General features: G+C 38.1%; 1 protein-coding gene across 3 annotated transcripts in view; it reads right to left on the reverse strand.

The window, feature by feature from the left end:
* ar (androgen receptor) overlaps nucleotides 1-15,200 on the reverse strand; it is a 117,751-nt gene that overhangs the window by 79,211 nt on the left and 23,340 nt on the right. The window contains exon 1 of one of the 3 annotated variants that reach the window (XM_067438590.1): nucleotides 7,185-7,203. The exons of the other annotated variants lie outside the window; for them this stretch is intronic. The gene's annotated coding sequence lies outside the window, so the exon portion shown is untranslated. Of the gene's footprint in view, nucleotides 1-7,184; nucleotides 7,204-15,200 lie in introns of those variants that run through there. 3 annotated transcript variants of the gene reach the window in all.

Consider the following 15,200-nt stretch of genomic DNA (forward strand, 5'->3'; position numbering starts at 1 on the left):
GCGACTGTGTCCCGTCCTGTCATAATAAAAGTCACGGTACTCGCGAGCCGTTTTCCCTCCAGTGGACAAAAAGTTGCATAGTGCATTTTAAATGTTTTTATTTGACAAAAAATAATTGGAGTAGAAATATGATAAGATAATTTTAAAGTTAGTTTAAAACCATCCTTGAGTGTAATTTAAGTGCTTGTATACAAGTCAGTTAATTCTAACCTTCAATACCATAGTAATATACTACCAACTGACTCCCTGTAGAGTTTACAGCATTAGTAGAACATTTGCCATTTACTGTACCCGATATCCAAAATAATCCATATTGAATATAATTGAAAGCTTGTGAATAGAACAAATTGAATCATGCAATTTCTGTCAATACCTATCTCTACTGTAGTGTACAATCAGATCAATTAATCAGAATATCAGAAAGAGCTTTATTGTCAACTGTGAATTGGTACAATAAAAATGTAGCCCTTATTTTAAAACATCCACCAAGTAGTGTGTGTGAGTGCGTGCAAGATGCTTTTTAGGTATGTATGTTTGAAAAAACAAAGCAATAATGACCTATAGGGGTGACCCCGAATAGTCGAAGATATGCGGAGCCTGATTCGACCACCGATCTCACAATCGAATCTTCGCGGGTGTTATGAAACGAGGATCATACCATTTTGGCAATATGGGGGTGCTCAATATTTTAAAGACGTGTCGCGGCGCTGAGATGAGCATTCTGGTGTGCGACCCCCTTTAAGGGCGCTGAGCTTCGCACCGCGCCTTTAAAATTCAAACACATTCAATGAGTGTACAGACACCGGCGGCAACATTCAGCACCTGTCCGCGGCCACTCAGAAATTTGTTTTTCAAGGTTTTATATTAAATTTATATTATATTTCCCTCAAATCGTCAATGTACATACTGATTTAACCCTGTGCTACAAGATACACTCATCGTGCAGCTCTTCTGTCAGTCAATTCAAAATTGAGCTCACGCGTATATAATGTGCGCGTCAGGTGGTGGTGTGAGATCCTGAGGCGCGAGCTAAGCTTCGCGTCCTTCACAATCGGCTTAAGAACGTGCATGTAAACGCACTCAAAGTGTTCTTTTCCTCTCTAGGCAGGTATTTTTTTAGGTTTATTTATCAAAATGCTCTTTTATATATTTGTGTGATGTTCTGTATTTCGATCACGGCTTTAACATGTTATGAGAACTGTTTATGAATGTTTATCCACCACATTACCTTTTAGGCTATTTAAACCTATACAAAAGCCATTGTCAGTTGGCAGGCAGTTTTGGTTGCTTTATTAAAAGTTGTTTCTGTGTGCAGTGTGTAAAGGAAAATAAAAATAGTTTTACCTTCCTGCTCCCTGCTTAATCGATGATTGATAAGTCTTATAGATTAAATGTCCTATCGACAGTTAATCGATCATCAATTAATCGTTGACATCCCTAAATCAGAACAAAAAGTCTCCTGCTGTATCCCAATTCGCCTACTTATACTACGTCCTAAAAGTATGTACTCTTTTTGTGAAGAAAAAGTATATACTTTTGAGTGTGTAGCAGAAAAGTATGCAAGCTTCGGGACATACTACTTCGCCATTTTTAACTGACTCTGTTGCTTAGTTACGCGCATCCCATCACCGTTTAACTGCCCTGTCAATTGTCAGATTCGTCACAGTTCAAATCCTCCACATTCAGTTTAATCTCCTACCGTATCGGAGAGAAATGTAGCCGCACATTGATTTGCCATTTGTGTGCCTTTTATGCAGAGACGCTCCTCATGTGTTTGCAGTTTGAATATAACGATGCATTTAAAAGTTAATGGCCAAACGTGTCATTACAAAAGTTCACAATGCTGCTGCAGATGAAATATAATGTGGACAACATTGTATAAATATAAATTAAAAAATAAAAAGTATAAATATACTTTTGTCAGTTTAAATATTGATATTGATATTAACCCCTTTTTATAAACTTCTCTACTTAACTGTCGGACTGGCACATCCGTCATGTTTGTAGTTTTTTAACGCTTTTTATCCGCGTTTGTAGTCGAATCCTCGCCCAACTCGCAATGGATTATGGGCAATATCAGCCGTTAGAGTGCCCATCGATCCATACTTCGAATTCAGACCGGAAATAGTAAACCATCTGGGAATCTTTGAATTTGGTTTTCAACATACTACGATTTGGGACATACTAATTCTATTTTCGAATACTATTTAGTATGGATAGTATGCGAATTGGAACGCGAGAAAAAACATGCCTCGCGAGCAGCGGGACTTTTATTATGACGGAACACAGTCACCAGGCGCCGGTGCTATTTCCGCTTTTCCGGTCATGCATATGAGGTAATGCAACTCTCTTTATCATATTAGATACATTTAAGTGTGTTTAAAATTATGTTTTGATGTTACTCTGTGCGTTCGCTCAGCGGCTGCTGTGACACTTCACACTGCTTAGAGTAAAGTGATTCTGCCAAATAAAACCAAAGGTAACACAGATATGACGCAATTGATAGGCGACTCCCTCAGACGCTATGCTCAGACGTCCTGGCTCCTTGGTTAAAAAAAGCAATTTTCTCACAATTTACAAATAGTTGAAAACATTTGGGATATTGTAAGTACTCAATTGAACAAAATATATAACACTGGCCTAGTGGTTTTTGTATATTTTACTGCAAAAATTCTACATAGTGCACCTTTAAGCTATTTGATAGTGTCAATTTATCTCACTGGCTAGCTTAAATGTTAACATCACACTGCACATAACCTAATATTCACGTACCTCCAGCACACAAATAAAAACAAAAAAAATGCAGTTTCATACGTGAGAATGCCATGGAATAATAAAAAAAAGTGTAACAGTAGGCTACGTCATTATTATTACAATAATTTAGGCTCCATTGTGTAACAAGCAAATAAAAATACACATTTATTATTCACAATATGGAAAGAGGAAATTAAATTAAGTTTGTTAAGAGCATGACTCAAACATGCCATATTAATGAATGTGTGATACTTCATTTATTTTTAATGAAGTTCCAGCTCACGTGGGGAAGACAATGTACACGTGTTCACTTCATTTCACTGTGGAATTGTTTGTAAACAAGCATCAGATGCTGGATTTGTGGACATATTGAGATTAAAACACAATGCTGTGGCTTCTATATTGGATCCGACAGGAATGGTGCAATCTCTTTGATTATGTGTGCGTGTCTTACAGAACATGCCTTTAGCACGCTGGACTCAGACATGTTTGGGCAAGGGCTCACAAAGCCCAGCGTCATTCCAGACAGGCTGCCAAAAACAGCCAGTGAATCTCAAATAGTGAAATAATATTCCTTTCTTGATCTGTGCTGTTCACACTCTCTTGACTAGACATTTGAAGCAGCATTGCACGTGGTTATATCCACCGATCGGGCAGGCCATGCAATAAAAAAATAATTTACGAGCCCTGTGATCAAGAGAATCATTCCGGGTGCCGCTTTCAAAACAATCCCTCCTTCATGTGAACTGACAGGGGAGCTGAAGCTCATGAAATATGCAAATCTTATCCAACCCTAGACGTGGGCGTTTACTACAAATGGGGCTTTCAGACATGATGCAGAATGTGTTTGCCTTGGGGTTCAGCGTAGCCCTTCAGATACAAAGCTATATGCGCTTCGCTGACCAGAGCAAAGTAGGCAGAGTTTTCAAAACTTTTAGCAGAGTTCTATATGTCTATTTCTATTCATTTGGTCAAGAGTAAATACGTATCTGTCCCATGCTAAGAAGCGAGCTATAGCACTAGCAAGGAAGAAGATGCTGTGGGTGCATGAAACCCTCAGGTGAAGTAAACAGGGTTTTTTTTGTTTTTTTTTAAGGGCCCATGGACAAATATATTTGCTGTGGCTGAAATCAGTCACTTGTTAACAGTGTTGGGCAGTTATGCGTTACTTAGTACAGTAATCTGGATTCTTTTTTTAGTAACTGTGTAATTAAACATGTTATCATTTCCAAAATAGTAATTAGAGTATAGTTCCAAGCCCATTACAGAATTGCCAACAGAATGTAGTGTTTTATCATCTAGATTTTTTTTTTTTCAAAGTAAGTATCAGGTAGTCGCACATGCAATGTCATCTAAAACTTTGACTGGTAAGCATCTGTGAGACGAAAACAAACTCAGAATAGAGAGAGAAGTATGTGTTCTGTTTCTGGAAATACAATAATTATTTTGAGTTTATTTCTGTCAAAGGCAAGAACATTTATTGTAAGGCTAGATGTGATAAAAACATATTTAAAAACAATGTCATGAAATAGTTAAGTGTTGCCTATCAATAACCTACACATCCCAGCATAAATGCTCGTTATTATAAGTGGTTATGTTCACAAACCACTATAATTTGAATAGGCAAGCAAATGCGTGATGGCAGCCAGTGTGAATAATAAATAGCCTAACCATTGCCTTACCTTAATGCAGCAAAATGTGTGTTTTCTTCAGATTATCACCAACAAAACATGCACAAACACTCTTCCTTTTATAATTATTAAGCTGTCACTCATCTTAACTGATTTTTGATGTTAACATCTTAACAGAATTGTGTTTGCACAATGAATATCTTATTTAGCCTACTTGTTTACACGTATGTGTTTCAAGTTCAATTTTAACGAGAGGATTTGTGCAGATTGCAGCTCTGGACAAAAAGTCAGTTTTGAGTGGTGAGGGGATTCTAACTTAAACACTTCTGATTGGCCATTGCATTCAAGAAATCATCAGAAATGTTTGTGATTGTCTACATTGCGCAACACTGCAAAAATATGTTGTAAATAGAAAAACCTATATTAGTTTCAATGCTCTCAAGAGCACAATCACCATATCTGTTTATCAGTTTATGGTGAGAGTATTCGCAAGAGTGTGTGCAATCCTGGTGTTTCAGCAATTACTAATCTTAATGCCTTGGATTGGCCATTAGCATCCATAAACACAGTCAACAGTCGTGTGTTATAGTGTACTTGTAAAACCTATACAAATATGATGCAAAATGAGCAGATCTAAATTTAATTATTTTAGCAGGCTAAAGATGTTATTCAGTTTTTAGAGGGGGCTAGTAACCTAACTAGTAATGTAACAAATTACTGTTGTAATGATGAACTAATGATGTTTGTGTGTTTTTTACATTCAAAAACATCATAACAAATAAGTGTTACGTCCCTAATAGGCTATTTTCTACACTGGTTTGGAGGCTTTCTCCAAAACACTGGGTTTTGAAGTAAGCGTTCCACGGTAAGGATTGGATAAGATTTGCATATTTAATGAGTTTAAGCTCCCCTGTTCAGTTTAGTTCACATGAGGGAGGGGTTGTTTTGAAAGTGGGAACCGGAATAAACGTCTTAATCAAACAAACATAATGATTTATTTCTCATCCACCCACGATTGATTGGAGTGTTATTTTTGGATCAGTCGATATAAGCGCGAACCGCGTGCACACACATACGTGTGTGTGCGTCCTTCAAATGTCAAGTCAAGAGAGAGAGAACGCCGCAGTATAAGATAAGAATATTATAAGATTCATCGACCTGCCGACGGGCTTCCATTTTGGTAAAACACACAGCCCTGCGACGTTGGGCTTTGCGAGCCCTGGCCCATACATGTCTGAGTCCATCGTGCTAAAGGTATGTTCTGTTAGACATGTACACATAATCAAAACAATTTATAACAATGCAATACTATTACATAAAAACCATGTTTTACTCACATAAGTGTGCTGCATTATTCCTGTCGGACCCAATATAGAAGAAACAACATTGTGTTTTAATCTCAATATGTCTGCAAATCCAGCCCGACCTGAGATTTGTTTACAAATGATTCCGCAGTGAAATGAAGTGAACATGTCTTCCCCACGTGAGATGGAACTTCATTAAAAATAAAGTACAACCACACATTGCTAATATAAGGATTCGAAGGAAGCTTATGCAGCGACTGTTCTTCCACAACCAGGAATGGCGCAATATATTGCTATCTTCTTCACAACTCCATGAGTCGGTGGGCAGGGCTAATAAATTAGACATGCTGTAGAGGCGTGTTTTGTTGCACAATGACGTAAGGATGCGCACATGATCGTTTTCTGGGCCTGGTGTCTATAAAAGCTCTTCTTTGACTAACAAGGACGTTTTCAACTCTGAAACTTACAGGATATTCTTATATGACCATGACCTTTTATATATCAAAAGCTCAAGGTAACGTTGATTTCTCAATTTATCAACCCAAAAATCAACACATTGAATAATGCTGTGCATTTCAAGCATTTCATTTTAAATAGTTATAAATCCCAAAACTTTGCAGAGTACTAAGCAGCATGAAAAACATAACTATTACTCAAATTGTATATGGAAATATTATATATATATATATATATATATATATATATATATATATATATATATATATATATATATATATATATATATATATATATATATATATAAAATATGTATACATATTGTATACATATCTATTCATTATTTTGGTGGTAGTTATTGTTGTTTTATTTTAGTTTTTTACAAAGTGTATAACTGTTGACAGCACATAGGTGTAGAACTCATATAAAGTGGTACTGAGTTATCTCTCATTCTCTTGTTCCCATCGTTGGCTTCTCATTATCGTCATGGTTACAAAGGAATAATCCTAAAAGAGCATCCATCATTACTGGCTCGAGCAGTGTAAGCAAGGTGGCTTAAGCAACTTTTATTAGCAAGACTGTGGAAGTCTTATTTTTTATTGTTGTATTTTTCCTTAGCAAATATTTTAATAAATATATCTAAAAATATGAAGTTATTTGTAAAAAGAAAAAGTGAGTAAAAAAGTCTCAAAAGATGCATTTCTAAAAGTAAAAATAAATAAAACAGTTTAAAGATATTAATTAGTTGCCTTTTGGATTGCAATGTTTTGTGTTCCGAGGTTTTGTTCTGGCAGATTTAAATGCCTTTGCGAAGGGAATAAATTAAAATCAATAAGAACATCCAAATGTCACTGGTAAAAAAACCTGACATTTATGAGCTCAGTTATAAATCTGTTGTGTTCCATTAATGGTCAGATTTTAGCAAAAAAAATATCAAATGTAACTCTGACTAGCTTTCACTCAAGGTTAATGTGCTTTTAAAAAACCTCAGCACAAGTAAAAAGTATTTGAATTTTTTTTTCATGAAGTTAATACTTGCTCTAAAGTCCAATGCTGGTGTGCTTTTTTTTCTTCTTCTTCTTTTTCTTCCAGGAATTCAGCAAAACTGTCATGCAGGTTAGAGGATGCTGGGTTATATAGAATTATAATACAGACATTCTATAGAAGAATAAAACATCAATCCAAACATATAATTAATACTTGATGATAAGTTTTGAAAATTATTAAATATGATAAAACTGTTATGCAGAATAAATCATCAGATATGGTAATAGTAGTAGTACTTCACCCTTTCTCGCTGTGCTGTTTATTTTGTTGCGCAAAACTGTACAGTATGTGATGCCAGAGACAGACATATGTCGGAGGCTCTCTGAGATAAGACTTAATACTGTGGGTCTGATAGCGCTCATATAACGGTTGGCGTATCCATCCAATGATAAGCTTTCCACAAAACACATTGGGGCGAATTCATTGAACAGTTTTTGAGCTCTATTTTAACACCAACATTTAAAAAATAAATAAAAAAGGCATTAACCTCCTGCGATGCATGTGCTAAATGAGATGCATTGAGATAGGGCTGCATTTTAGTAACAACATTGTCATTCTTTCAGAAGAAACACATCTCTTTATATTAGGCTCATATTAGGCTGCATCTTTCTCACAAAAGTCAGGGTTATTTGTGGAAAACAAATGGGAAACTGACTTTCATTTGATATAGTTGTTTGTATGTGTGCTTTACATTATGTATTCATCAAAGGATGATCAGATTATGGAATTGGGTGTTATAATTGATTATAACATAGTGTGATTAGTGGTTAAAGTTGTCTGAACTGATGTGGTTTTACAGCTTTACACTGTAAAACCTGTCTGATAACAAAAAATGTGTTTCATGTGGTGACATCTAACTTTTTCTTCTAAAAAAATATAGATATAAATATACACTCACCTAAAGGATTATTAGGAACACCATACTAATACTGTGTTTGACTCGCTTTCACCTTCAGAATTGCCTTAATTCTACGTGGCATTGATTCATCAAGGTGCTGAAAGCATTCTTTAAAAATATTGGCCCATATTGATAGGATAGCATCTTGCAGTTGATGGAGATTTGTGGGATGCACATACAGGGCACGAAGCTCCCATTCCACCACATCCCAAAGATGCTCTATTGGGTTGAGATCTGGTGACTGTGGGGGCCATTTTAGTACCGTGAATTCATTGTCATGTTCAAGAAACCAATTCGAAATGATTCAGGCTTTGTGACATGGTGCATTATCCTGCTGGAAGTAGTCATCAGAGGATGGGTACATGGTGGTCATAAAGGGATGGACATGGTCAGAAACAATGCTCAGGTAGGCCATGGCATTTAAACATGCCCAATTGGCACTAAGTGGCCTAAAGTGTGCCAAGAAAACATCCCCCACACCATTACACCACCACCACCACAGTGGTAACAAGGCATGATGAATCCATGTTCTCATTCTGTTTACGGCAAATTCTGACTCTACCATCTGAATGTCTCAACAGAAATTGAGACTCATCAGACCAGGCAACATTTGAGGACAGTCTTCAACTGACCAGTTTTAGTGAGCTTGTGCAAATTGTAGCCTCTTTTTCACAAATGCATTGCTGCATAACTCGGTTGTAACGAGTGGTTATTTCAGTCAAAGTTTCTCTTCTATCAGAATCAATCGGCCCATTCTCCTCTGACTTCTAGCATCAACAAGGCATTTTCGTCCACAGGACTGCCGCATACTGGATGTTTTTGCCTTTTCAAACCATTCTTCATAAACTCTAGAAATGGTTGTGCGTGAAAATCCCAGTAATTTAGCAGATTTTGAAACACTCAAACTGGCCCGTCTGGCACTAACAACCATGCCACGCTCAAAATTGCTTAAATCACCTTTCTTTCCCATTCTGACATTCAGTTTGAAGTTCAGGAGATTGGCTTGACCAGGACCACACCCCTAAATGCTTTGAAGAAACTGCCATGTGATTGGTTGATTAGATAATCGCATTAATGAGAAATTGAACAGGTGTTCCTAATAATCATTTAGGTGAATGTAGATATTATATTTAAAGCAACTTACATTTTCCATCATACTTTGGCTAGATCTACATTATATGATCGCACTCTTATTAATGCAAATGCTTTTAAACCATTAGTGTGAAGACACAAAAGAGAACTGAATGCCTAATTAATTGCTAAAATTTCATAGAGACGTTAGTAGCAGTATTAGTATCAGTCATTAGGGGTGTCCATGGTTAACCGATTGACCGATTAACCGTTAAAAATTGCGTAACCGAGTGAAACATTTTGCTCGGCTAAGTGGCGTCAATGACGTGCTTTGAATTTAGTTGTAATATATGTTTGCACCCCTAGAGACCGCCAGAGCGCTCCCAGACATTTGTAATATCCACAAGAAGAAGTCATGACCAGCTTTCTAAGCGGGCAATGAAGCGGGCAAAGAAAGCGTGGGAGCACTTTAAAAATGAGAGTGACAGGGCAAAATGCAAGTATTGCAATGCAGTGCTTACCGCATTTTTCAGGCTATAAGTTGCTCCGGAGTATGAGTCGCATCAGTCAAAATATGCGTCATGAAGAGGAAAATAACATACGTCGCACTGGACTAAAACTCGCATTAGGGCAGAAGCAGAGCGCGAGCGGCGCGCGCTGTGCATAACGGATCAGAAGAAAGAAAGTTTGAAGTGAGAAACTTGTGAATGACAAGAGAAAAGCAGACGTTACTTTAACTGTAATGAAGAAAACAAAAAAGCTAATCGCGGACTGAAAGCAAGATGGCCAGAGCTGAAGGGACGAGTCCACAGATGCTTGAACTCTCTGCCGGGAGAGGCTCAGCCGCGCGAGTCAAATGCTGTGTCTGTGTGAATCATTCTCGGCTGCATATTTTACTACATGCCCTAATCATGCAGGCGCCCTCGCAGCCACTCGCATTGCTCGTGAACTGGAGCGCATCTCATCCTAATTTAACGAAACTCAGCGTACGCCTCGCAGACATGAAATAGATCTTAAGAAACTTGAAATGTCTTTTAACAATTTAAAACGAAAAGAAATAGGCTACTCTCTGATTGTGTAATCCATGATGTGCATTTCTCTATATAGGCTCGTTCACTACGGAGATGGCGGTCGTCAAATTAATAAGCTAAAAATAACCCTGACGCACACTATGGTTAACCGAGTATTAACCGCTAAGGGCCTCGGTTAACGGTTAATGAAAAATTTGAAAACGTGCAGCCCTATCAGTCATACTGGCCTTCTTTCATAAAAATAAACCATGAAACAAATTAATAAAATATAGGTTACTGTCTTTGTTGTTTCTACATTAACTCTTTCCCCAACATTTAAAAAAAAGTTGCCAGCCATGTTTTTGATCATTTTCACATTTTCATGGCCCCCAGATTATTTTGTTGTATGAATATCTGAACATGCAATATATATAAAAAAGAGCAGACCCTCTGCTTTAAAAAAAAGAAAAAAAAAAAAAGAAAGAAATTCTAGCTTCATGGATTTTTTTATCAACACTTAAATGCATAGATGGAGTAAATCGAGTTCATCAACACCCCTAATGCTTGCACAGTCCTATAGCTCATCCTGGGTCGACATTTCATTCAGTTACATTAGCATTAGGTTTTGATTTATATGCACTTTAATGTTAATGATCGCATTATTTTACATATGCAGAGGATTACAAATGATATTGCTTGTTCCTGTAACTTCTTTGCATGTACTTTTATCAGGAGATTCAGTACTCTTTCAGAAGAAGTCTCATTGCGCCTCTAATGTATAACAGTGAAAACCTGGAAAATTCTGTGTTTGGTGGGGAAAGTGTATATGGAGATGAAATGTGAAATTATTACAATATAAAAATATACATCAAAACTTTAATGTTGTGTGATTAACCGTGATTAATTGCAGGAAAAATTTGCGATTCATGATTTCATTTTTAAAACCGTTGACATAAAATTGGTCAAAATTGACAGTAAAGTCTTTTATTTTGTTACAAAAATTATTCCTTTTCTGCTTCAAATAAATGCTGTTCTTTTGAACTTTACTTTTGCACTTCCTGTGCAAAATTGCAGCTTTGAATTACAAAGCTTCTCTCACTGTCATTCCAATTCAGATTCAACTTCTTGTGATTCTTTGAATTTTGCATAACCTTGGTTGCATCCTATACGACTTAGTTCTCATTGAAATAGCGCTGTTAAGCAAAGCTTTAATGTGCATTTTGCTTCACGACCCGATTTGCATAATTTATTTAGTGAATCAATGCTAAACAAAAACCCATGCAAATAAACGTCTCTTTCAAAGGGCATGAAGTTATCATAGCTTTTGTGTGCATTATGTGCTTTTCTTGTACAATGCATGCCAAATGAAAGGAAAGAGAAGGAGGGGAAAAAGAGACATTCTTTACATTTTAATGTCTTTTTATCAGCAATGTTAATTACTTTAAGATATCTTTCAGAGAGGCTGAAAAGACTTAAGTTTTAAACATGCTCAGCACTTTTAGATGGTTACACACAGGAATGCCCACACACTCCCAAAGAGTTAGACATGCGCACACTGAAAGGTACAAGAATAATTTTGGGATCTAACCTTTCAGTGTTGTCATCTTTTCACCACTGGTGACTATTTGCATATTTCAAGAATGGTGATTTTTTTTTTTTTTTTTTGAATACTCTACGTGAAACTTTGTAGCAGTCTTGGCCTGTGTTTCACCCAGTTCTTCATGCTCCATACATGCTTTAATGGGCTTAACCGCATGCCTGTTCATTTACTGAGAAATGTCTCGGTTACCATTCCCTGAAAGGAGACGTTTAGTCTGAGAGCCCAATCACCTTTAAGTGTTATCAAAATAAGCCAACACACATTGGTGAGTGATACTGGCATGGCAAGCTACTCCTCGAACAGGTATATAAGGCAGAGTGCAACATTTGCTCAGTTAAGTTCCGGCGGTTCAGTGCTGGTACCAGGCTTGTGGCAGAGGGATGGTCCCTGTCAGTCACGTTCAACTTTACGTCAGAATTTACTGATGCAATGGGATCCCTATAAGTGCCACAACCGCTGCCCCTTCCCAGCGATCAGTGTCTCCAAGTCTCCTCGACTTCTATTCCTGATGAGACAAACTTTCAAGGGGGATGTTGATAGCTACTGACATCCACTATCCAGACCTCTGTTTGGAGACAGCCTTTCCCTTCTGCTGCCCTCCAAAGCAAACAAAGAATTGTTCTGAGATGCTGAAGCTCTGCATGTGGCCCACTTAAAAACATAGGGAACGAACAAGAGACCAATGCAAGGGCTGGGTCTGCCTCCTCCGGGAGCAGTGCTTGCAAGATCACCACCTGGTTCCTGAAGGGAGTGTTAGGAATTTTGGGCACATATCCAGGCTGGGGTGAGAGTGAGGAAGCCCACTGTCAAACTGCACCCTGTATGACCTAGAGAGTAAGGAAACCACTCTTCCTTTGAGAATTTTACCGCTGGTAAAAAATACTCCACATAGCCCTGCTCTGGGGGAATGAGCAGTACATTCAACACCTCCTGGGAAAGAGCTGCCCTCTCTATCTCTGGTTTCCTGCTTCAGGGCCACTTCACTGACATTTTGGAAGGTTTAGTTGCGGCCTGGGCAACGGCTGTTGTTGTCTTCCTGTGGGGGCTCGACATCATGGCTTAGCTTGACACGTCGGAGCAATCCTTTTTTGGTATAGAGGCTGCAGGGTGGCATCCTTGGAAATAAGCAGATTGAGGGCCAGGTTGAAGAAGCCTGGTATCAAAGGTCATGTTGGAATTGGCTCTTGTATGCCTCAGTCTGCTTCTGCTTAAGTCCTTAAAATCACAGCAGAAGAGGCCACCTTGAGAGAATGGAGCGTTGAGAAAGCACTATCTGTTGACATCTTGCATCTCTGCAAAATTTACTGTAAGCATGCGACCAGAGCTGCTGTCGTCTCACAGCCGGGAGTTGCAGATGATGACTCTAGGTGTCATTTAGCACTGGTTTACCTCAATACAGCCAAAACTCTTCATGCACTTCCGGGAATAGAGACAGGGGCAGGACTCTCAAGAGGACAATAGCCCTCTCTCCAATGCCGCTATCAACATCTGATCCTCACCCAGAGTGCCGAATGACGCACTGGATTGCTGTGATAGGAACTTGCGCTCATGAGAACATGAACCTTCCACATAGCCATCTCAGCATGCTTACACCCAGGCATGTGAGACAGAGAGTGTGGCCGTCAGATGAGGACAGGAAATTACCACATCCTGAATGCATGGACCGAGAGGTGTCTTTAAAAAGATGAGCGCCACCCACTTGCTCTTTTAGGGGTCTAGGGGTGAAATTGCTGCACTTAGTTGTGCAATTTGCTCTTTGAATACGACCACCGATGAATGTGCTGTCTCTCTAACTCAGATCTGCTTCCCGTTCTTGTCAGCTCACATGATAAATGATTGTCAGATTGCTGAGTGTATCAACTGCTTTGCTCCGAAGCAAAAGCTTAATTCAGCACGCTGCCTTATATGCCTGTATGTTCGGGGAGTGGCTTGCCATGCAAATCTCACTCGTCAATGTACATTGGCTTGTTTTGTTACCACTTGAATGTGATTGGGCTCTCAGTTGAGATTCTAATGCATCAGTCAGTTCTGACATAACGTTGAACATGACTGACAGATAGGGAATTGATCAGTCTAATAGTCTTTTATTTACAGCTGGTATCATTTTCAAATAGAATGTAATGTGAGAAATCACACTAGTTGCATGAGCCCCAGGAAGTTTGATCTGTGACTGCAGTAATTTAACATCCCTTGAGTTGCACAAGATTTATTTTGTGCTAAAAAAGAAATTGTTTCCTCAGTCATAACTGTTTTACATGGTATTTTTATTATTACATCTGAAAACAGCTTGCTCCCAAACTTTACTTCACCCTGCAATGTCAAACTTTTCTTAGCTTATCAAAAATCACTGTCCCTCTTATTGTAAGTCTTATGTAACTGATGTCTTATGAGTGAATGAAGCAGTTTAGGCCCTCCCAGTGGTGTTTCATCAGCGGTATTTGTTAGAATGATTTAATCAGGGCTGCCGTAAGGGTGTTCTGTCTCTCTGTCCCCACTTCCCCATTGACATATTGTTTATCCACAAGTCCTTTCTCTTAGGTCATTAGGGCTGTCCTCGACTAAGGATTTAGACATTCGAATCAGAATTGTCGAATCTCTCTATGGCCGACCGATAGTCGAATCATGTGTGTGTGAATGGGTTGGGAGGGGCACGACACTTGTCAGCTGAAGTAATTTGTAACTTACATTTATTTTGTAACATTATGCGATCAATCATATAGAATGAGTTTCTTTTAGCGAAATAAAACGCACTAGCAAATGGCTTCAGTGTAACGCGTGGCTACCGGTTTTCATTCAGTGCTCCGGCTTTAGCGCATACAGAGAAATGCATAATAACTATTATTGGGATTGTCATATTATATAACAGAAATGAGAACACTACTTTAATAAATGGTTGTAAATTCATTGGGTTTAGGTGCCGTGTTCAGAGTGTTGTTCCAGGAAGAGCGCGTGAGCACTTGCGTCTCCCATTCTGAATATGAATATCAGCAACTCAATTCAAGTTCACTTGTGCATTCGCATCATTTTGTGCCCATATAATTTGTAATATTTTGTTACCTTTATATAAATCTGATTAATCTCATATAGGAAGCTTTTTGTTGAGTTAAATAACGCGCTAGCAAAGAGCTTTAGTGTAACTTACCAGTGTTGATTCAGCACATCAGCTTCAGCTCACGCATTGATTGAACTATGATTGGGACTGTCACATTACATAACATTAATGAAAACAATAATTTAATACAACGTTTTGAATTAATTGGATTTAGGTGATGTTTCAGCACGTTGTTCTTGGAAGAGTGTCCACACATTCTGAATAACAGATCTGAGGCGGCGTTGGTGTTGTATTAGGCATACAGGTTATATTTGGTTATTAAATAAGTCATTTAATTAAATTATAAATCACATCAACTAATTTTACAATCCCATAGC

Source organism: Pseudorasbora parva, chromosome 3 (genome assembly GCF_024679245.1).
Source record: "Pseudorasbora parva isolate DD20220531a chromosome 3, ASM2467924v1, whole genome shotgun sequence".
NCBI classification, from domain to species: Eukaryota; Metazoa; Chordata; class Actinopteri; order Cypriniformes; family Gobionidae; genus Pseudorasbora; species Pseudorasbora parva.